A 7970-nucleotide genomic window follows, 5' to 3' on the forward strand; every position below is an offset into this window, starting at 1 on the left:
TACCCCAAAAATTTAATAAGCGACATTAACAAACGTAAACTAGTCTTAGGCAACTACAGATACTTGGGTGGAAACATCCTGCGCCGATCCTACTGACTTCTCGCCTAATGTCTCTCTTTGCCTTCCGCCATTCACTGACCCCTTGTTGTCAGGGAGGTCATTTAAAAACAATAAGAATTATGTCAGAGATTACGATGAAGGAGTTGGGGGTGGGGGGGAGTTTTCTGACAATAGGGGATGTATTCACAGAAAGCAATGAGAGAATGGAGAAAGAGAAGGAAGCAAAATATGCAGCAAAGGTCTCAAGAGCAGGAATCAAACCTTGCATTGAAGACCAGCAGCTTCTGTAGACGTCCGGCACTCGGTAAACCAACGCACCATGCACCACCTCTGGTTTTCTCCACAAAACCTTATAGTAAAAGAAAGTCTTCCCAATTTGCACAATTTGGCAAAAAGATGTTTTCTTTTGCTGCTGTCTTCGCCGCAGTAGATGAGTAATTTCCACAACAATTTAACCTCTAATTTTGTTTTGATTAAAAAAAGCTGTACATTCCTGAGAAGCTTTAATTCTCTTTATCCATTGTTCATAAGTACAACATACTGTAGGATATTACATCATAAGATTATGGGAATATTACTTCCACAATCTAAAGCTTGGTAAACTTGTTTCATTGTCACAGTAAAGAAGCAATTAATTAGTATTTTTTGTTTTTATATTTTACTTAGAATTGCAAACTAAACAGTTAATCAAAAGAATATAAATGCTAATTTGCTACGTTTAATAGATTTCTTAATGCATGGAACAGTGTTAAAACTGTGTTGCAATTTGAACTTTTAGAACTGTTTGGAGACACTATTTGTTGTTTCTGATTTCAGTCTTTTCCTTCTTCCATAACTTTAATTTCTTCCTACAAGCTGTGTTGCACTGCTCCATTAAACACAGAAGTGCAGGTAGTACATTGCACCAAATGGGATGCCTCAGTACAACTTTCATTAAATTCTATGACTTTGTGGTTTAAACAAAAAAAAAAAAAAAAAAAAAGACGGGGGAAAATCCTCTAGTCGACCTTTGTTGAAACAGGTGAGCTGAATTATGAATGTGCCGGCAGACCAGCTCTCTGGTGGTGAAATACTGAAACTATTTTAAACATGCTCTAACTGCATCTCTTGGATAATAAGAACTTCCATTCTTCTGAATAATGAAATCTAGTTCAAGTAATGTAATGAATCATCACCAAGGGGAAGCTTTTAGAGTAATTTAGTCCATAATTTGTGGTGAGTCAAAGCTGGGGTTTTTTTTTATATTACAGAACTAAAAACAAGTCTGATGCATCAGGCTGGTGAAAAAGCACAAACTGTCCTTACTTCAAGAACTTTTCTTTTCAGACAGTCACCTTTTTTCCATCTTTGTATTGATGTTCAGAACAATTACTCTGTTACCTCTATTCAAGAACTGCTTGGAGATGAAGCTGAAGTACCCAAAGAAAATCCACACATGCACGGGCAGAACATAGAAGCTCCAAGCATAAAAGACGGTGATTTGAGAACTTCTCAATTTGTGTTATGAGTTTCATGACTCAATCATGAATTTTGCTCTTAAGAGGTTCCTCTTTATGCTTTGAGGCCTGTCCTGTAAATCTGGATAAATACATGTTAATTTCCTTTCTGAAATTTCAACTCAAAATCTCCGCAATTTGTTTGAAGCCTTCTTAGGTTTCACATAATATGCAGGACCACATTAATAATGTACAATATATCAGTTTAAAGCTCAGTGGTTCGAAATGGTAATTGTTGCTTTCAGAATCTTACAGAGGACGAGTTAGTGAACTACCGAACAGGATCTCTGTTAATGCAACAGATGCTCAATTTCATCTGGTGTTTCATAAAGTTGGCTGCAAACAACTTTGCCGTCAAGTTTTCTCCTGTTATACGTTATTTTGTTTTAAGTTTCATCCTGACTCTGATTTGGTGCCTGTCGTCTCTTTGTGGAAATGAACAGAAGGGATGTTATTGCTGAATAAGTGAGCCAGGTTTGATCCTCCACAAGCCGACACGTCCAACGTGTTGTGGTTTTTTTTCTTCCACCGTTTGGTCTCAAGGTTTTTCTGAAGGGTTTTCTTTTTCTGAGTATTCTTGCTGTGCTTTTCTGTCCTGGTGGAAATGTGTTTGATTACCCACTTTGTTAGTCAAGATGTGCTGGTATAGCACTTGTAAACAAAGGGACTGTTCTGCAAAGTCTGAGCTGATGCTGAATCTCAGTATAATTTCAAAGAACCGCAGATTCCCAAGATTTATGTGACGGTCTATTTTTATTTTTTTGTTTATTCGTAGACACACTGAACATACAGCCTTCTGATTTTTCCGTATTTTTTTTTTCTTACCTTCCATCTTTTCGTATCTAAATCTGTAAAGACTTATTGGCTCAACATGTCTCACATATATTGTATTTTAGATCCTTTGTGTTATTATTTTTACATTTCCTTTGATCTCTTTACCCTTGTTTGTTTCTTTGCTTCCTGCATTCTAATGTAAAGCACCTTCACCTCAGGACACAAAAACAACCAGCTAGTTAGCTTGAGATTTCTAAGTTGAGAATATGCAGACATACATAAGTACTTTTTAAAAGTCATATTGCTTACCCCTAGACCTCAATAAAAGCCTTGATCTGGTGTTTGTTTGCGTGTGTGTGGGGGCAGCAGATGTAAGCTCTGCATTTACACACACACACACACATATGTATGTTTTGTCAGACTGCCCCAGGGCAGCTGTGACTAAAAGTGTGAACGTGTGTGTAAATGGTAATGACTGATTTCATTGCAAAGCTTTTCTGAGGGTCCTAAAAATGGCTTTATAAATCTGATATCATTTCATTTCATTTTTAAACATTGTTGTTGTATTTACAATACAATTAACAACATCTTATGATGATCTTCAAATGAACAGTCAGAGTCACATTGGTATTTTGTCTCAGTTTGTTTTCCTTTGTTAAACTATCCTTTCTTTTTTACTCTGGCAATTCAAGAGTCTGCTTTTGCTAACTTACATATATGCCTAAGCTTCAATAAACTGCTTTATACAGTTTAATAATCTTCAAGTACATTTTATGTTTTTTATACAATACGGTGGTGCGACATGTTTTGTTGATGTTCTGTAGGTTTTGCTGCTTTTCTCCTGAGATATCTTTTTACCTTCCACATCAACCAGAGTGATTAGAAGAATTGATACGTTTTAAAGCTACGATAGATAATGCGATAGGTATACTTCAACCCTCTGTAACCCATCCTGACTTCCTAATGGAACAGAATCTTTTCATCCAAGCAAACCTTTTGTGCTAACAAAATGAAAATACACTTTGTCATCTTTAAAGTAATTTCTGAATGTGTTTGCGTTTGATGTGAATGAAAAGGGTTCCATGACACTGTGACGATGACATTGAAAACACTAAAGGGTTTTGCTCTTGTAACTGCTGAATACAGAGCACTTTATGACTGGTTGATAATGATGAAGAAGTAATTTATTTAGAAGTACACTAAAACTAGTGCAATCTTCTAAATACAAGCATCATGGTTTAAGCAAAAAAAGTAAAAAATAAAATAAAATTAGGCGGCTAATGGGATTTCCCAATTTGTGCCATGTAGACGTATTTACATAAACGTCAAATGTAATTGCAGTACAGAAGATAAGAAAAACGTAAGACACCATCAATGTAGATAATAAGCTATATAGGAGCAGGAGAGAAAAAAATTCTTTTGTTTTGTGGTTTATACTAGCTTTACAATGCTGCCTGTCAGATTGCCAAGGCTGTGTGGGTGAAAGTCTAAAAGAGAAAGCATGGCTCAGACTTCAACTTTCTCATGATGTTGTTCAACCTTTTCAGAAATTGTTTCAAATTGCGAGAAATAAACACTAAAATACAGAAGGGTATTGCTGTCATGAAGGAAAATACATTTTCGAGCGCTATCACATTATAGCGTGATAGTTATATTGTACAAATCTGATAATACATACAAATACGATAATATACTGCACAAATGTGATACTTATATTGTATAAAGGTGATAGTTACCTTGTATAAACATAATCATTTCTTATCCAGAAGGTGGCGGTAGTAAGCTTTTAGTGCAGGCATAAAGAAGGCTAGCACAGTAGCTAACAGGAGTTGGTCAAGTTTTCCTTCATGTTTGGAAAAGTTGTTTTTTTTCCCACTTCTTCCTGTGAGATCAGGGTCCTCACAGGAAGAATACTCTGCGTCACGAAGAAGCACCTGAAAACAGGAAAACAACGAAGGATTACTGAGTTGGATTCTCGGGAAAAGCACAGAGAAATATCTCAGGGGCCTCTGGGTACCATTACTGGCATAACACTCAGGCTAAGGAGAACCCGCTGCCCGCTTCTCTTATGCTGGCGATGATTATGCCAATTACACACCGATCCGCGGGAACCACCCTCCAACAGACCGCAACGTCATGGCTCCTCCTGGTGGAAAAAACTGCTCCCGACAAGACCAGACTCCAGCACCCAACAATTAGTCTGTGGATTTGAATAAGTTTCCTGCTGTTATCAAATAAACATTTGGATTTATTTATGCTCACGATGGGAATTAGTCTTCCTTGTTTGACTCTGATAGTCATGATAGTGTTTCTCATTTGCTCAGTAGTCAAAGCACACAATAAAAAAAAAAAATGGTTTAATGGTTCTGGTCAGGCTATTTTATTCCCTGCTTGTCTCTACAAAACCACAAAAGGAGAAGATGCGAATTGCTTAAAGAAACATATCTGGCAAACTTTCTGGGGAAAACTTTGTAAAAGAACAAAACTATTGGTGAAAATGAAAGACTAACTTCGTGACCATAACACATATTTCCTCAACCCTCCTGCAGTCCCAGCTTGACACTCGGGAAGAGTGAGGCAGATGTCATAAGGAAATGGTGGTGGTGTCCTCTCAGCTCCCGAAATCACAAAAAAATAAAAAGTAAAACAATTAAATCAACGTCTCCTGGGACTGTGGGAAAAGTCCACAAATGGGTTAAAAATATCATTTTTTGTGAGCTAAATAAGAAAAATGACTGGTCACTCCATAAAATGCCAACTCAAATATGTTCATGGGCATCCATTATTATACTAATTACAGAATTTCAAAAAATATTTCAAATACATGTACATTTACAAATGTGTGATACGTAGTGGCATGCAAAACTATCAGTCTAACCACAGTCTGTAACAAAATTGCCCCGCTTCCTGCAGCATAACCTTGAGCAACAACTCACACTTCCTGGTTGGACAATGCAGACCAGGTCATCCCTGTTACCCTCCATCTGACTGGACAGCTGTACAGGGGCTGGATTGACAGCTAGGGTTGCTGTTGCAGATGGATGAATTATTTACTTTCATAGCTCTTTTATTATTACCTTATTCTTTTTGTCAAGGTTGCTATTTTCTGGACTCAAGTTTAAAAGCGAATATGTGAGTTTGTCAGCTTGCAGAGAAAGAACAATGCATTTTGCATCACTTGCTTAGTTGGAATTTTTTCTGTGTAGTTTTCTGGTAATGTTTAATGTTGTATACAATTTTATTCCTTGATCAGCTGAAAAGTGGAAAAACCTTTTATTTCTAACATTTCTTTACTTCAGATCTATTGTATAAGTTATTCACTGAGTGACACAAATTCATCGTGTTGAGAACAAAACCGATCTTACTGATTGACATCTATCAATTGTTCAATGTAACTGATTCAAAATGTAAGTCAATAGTGAGAATACATCCATATAATTTTTCTGATGTAGACTGATGTGACAATCAACATCTTTCCACCCTGGTATCCAGTCTGCAGACCTCCCTGACCTCCACCAGATTTTCCCAGAGGGATACAGAGACTTGTCAAAGATAGCTGTGAAATTTAATCTCTCCCACCTCTCCAGGATCTGCCCCAGGGTGTCCTCCTGGTCAGACATGTTTTTTTTTTTTTCGGACCATCACCTAAGAGCCGCCCCAGAGGCACCTGAGGCAGATACTTCGCCTACCTTACCTCAGCCAAATGCCCCTCACTAAGAGGATTTTATTCATCCCTAGTGTTGAATTTGACAGATACAATAATAAAGCATGAAAGATACAAATGGAGAGAAAAAAGAAATGGTCATTTGAGAACTTGAAGGCTCAAAATGGTTAAAGTATTTAACATCTCTGCAACTTAGAATGATTGCAAGGAGTACCTCCAGACTCAAAGATGTCAATAATTCTTTTTTCATTGATTATCAAGAAGGGTATAAATTATTTTAGGAATGCCCTTTTTGGATAAAACGTAAATGAAACCAAATTAATTCTTATTGTTTTTAAATGACACCCCTTGCAAATTCTCTTTTTATTGTTCAGGAGATACATAGCTATGTGCTTTTCTATTAAACACAATCTTCTTGGTAGAATGAAAATAATTTATTAATCTAAATCTGCCAGTGTGGTATACACGGTAGCTATCAAATGTCTAAGGCAAAAATATCAGGACCTTCAGATGTAAAAATCATAAAACTGTAAGTTTATTTCAAAATTAGATCCATGTACAATGTAAAACCCGTCTTGTATAATTTAAATGATCTGTTATGAGAATTTAAAAAAATTTTAAAAAATCAATAAATTACTGTGTTGCATAACCGTGCATGGCCTTGATCGAACAATTTGTTAAAGCATTTTTTGATTCAGTTTGAGTGTTAAGTATTTTAAATGCTACGTTGTGACTTGACAAATTATTTGCCTGCTCTTCTTAGCAAACGTTCAGCATAACTATGAAGACATCTTTCGTTACTCCTTGAGTGACTCTGCAGGTTTTCCAATTATGGACTTTCCTTTTTGATCATAAACAAATTTTTCTGTTGATTCGGATGCTTGCTTGGACTTACTGTGACACTGAAAAATAAAATCTTTCTTCCTGTTTAGTTTTGATCCGTTTTGTATGGAGCCAGAAATAAGATATAAATAAGGTATTTCTAACTATTCACTTTATTAATTTTGATTGAACTTTGACGAAAATAACCTGTAGAGTGTAGAGTCTAAGGTTTCTTCATCTTACTCAAGGGCCTGGAGCATGATGATGCCATCACCAGTGTTGATCGCAGGTTCAGGTGGTGTCAGACGTCCAGAGGACGAGAAGGTGAAGCAACAATATTTGATTAATTTCTACTCTATTTTGGATAGATTAAATTAAAGGAAGAGCAGCAGATGTCAGCCAACAGGTGACCCATCAGCTCTCCAGTTCAGGAAACATCAAAAAAGCTCCTAAACCAACAACCCACCAGAACCAACACGGTAAAAAGCACAGTACAGCTGCAGGCGCTGCTGCCCTCCGATAAAATCTTGCAGGCATCTGCGCAGTTCTGAACTTTAATGGTAGGAAAGAGTTTTACACAAAAAGCAATTTATTTTAAAAGTTTTTATCATTTCCTTTTTTCAAACTATAAGTATAAACAAATGTTACTACTTCAATGTTAAAAGATTAAATTAAATAGTTTCTTTGCTCCCTAATGACAATGGCTATTTTTAGAACTCGCTCCAACTGACAAGGTCCCCTCGGCCCACCGGGGTCACAAACGCGGGCCCCGTGTTGGTGACCCTGTTTTACAGTGCAGACAGAGCCACGCTGGGCAGTGTGTTCAGAGGGAAATGCCATATAATTCTTGGTTCACAAAGAGAAATCCTTCTCACCGCACACTCAATGCTCCTCTTCAAGCACAACTACATGTTATACCTGCAGTTCACATGGAGCTGCACAGCAGAGCAACACGGTGGGTTTAATCTGGACTCCTACCTCCATGTAGGAGGTTAGGAGGCTTATAATGCACTGGGGGAAACCCTGTATGTATGTATCAACATCAGTGACTCCTGGATCTCTGGGCTTCTCATCCTTTCTCTAAGGAGCCCAGAGACCCCGCAGAGAACCCCCCCCTCCCCCCCCCCCCAGTATAACAAGGCAGTTCCCAGGAG

The sequence above is a fragment of the Gambusia affinis genome, linkage group LG09, assembly GCF_019740435.1.
Source record: "Gambusia affinis linkage group LG09, SWU_Gaff_1.0, whole genome shotgun sequence".
Taxonomy (NCBI): Eukaryota; Metazoa; Chordata; class Actinopteri; order Cyprinodontiformes; family Poeciliidae; genus Gambusia; species Gambusia affinis.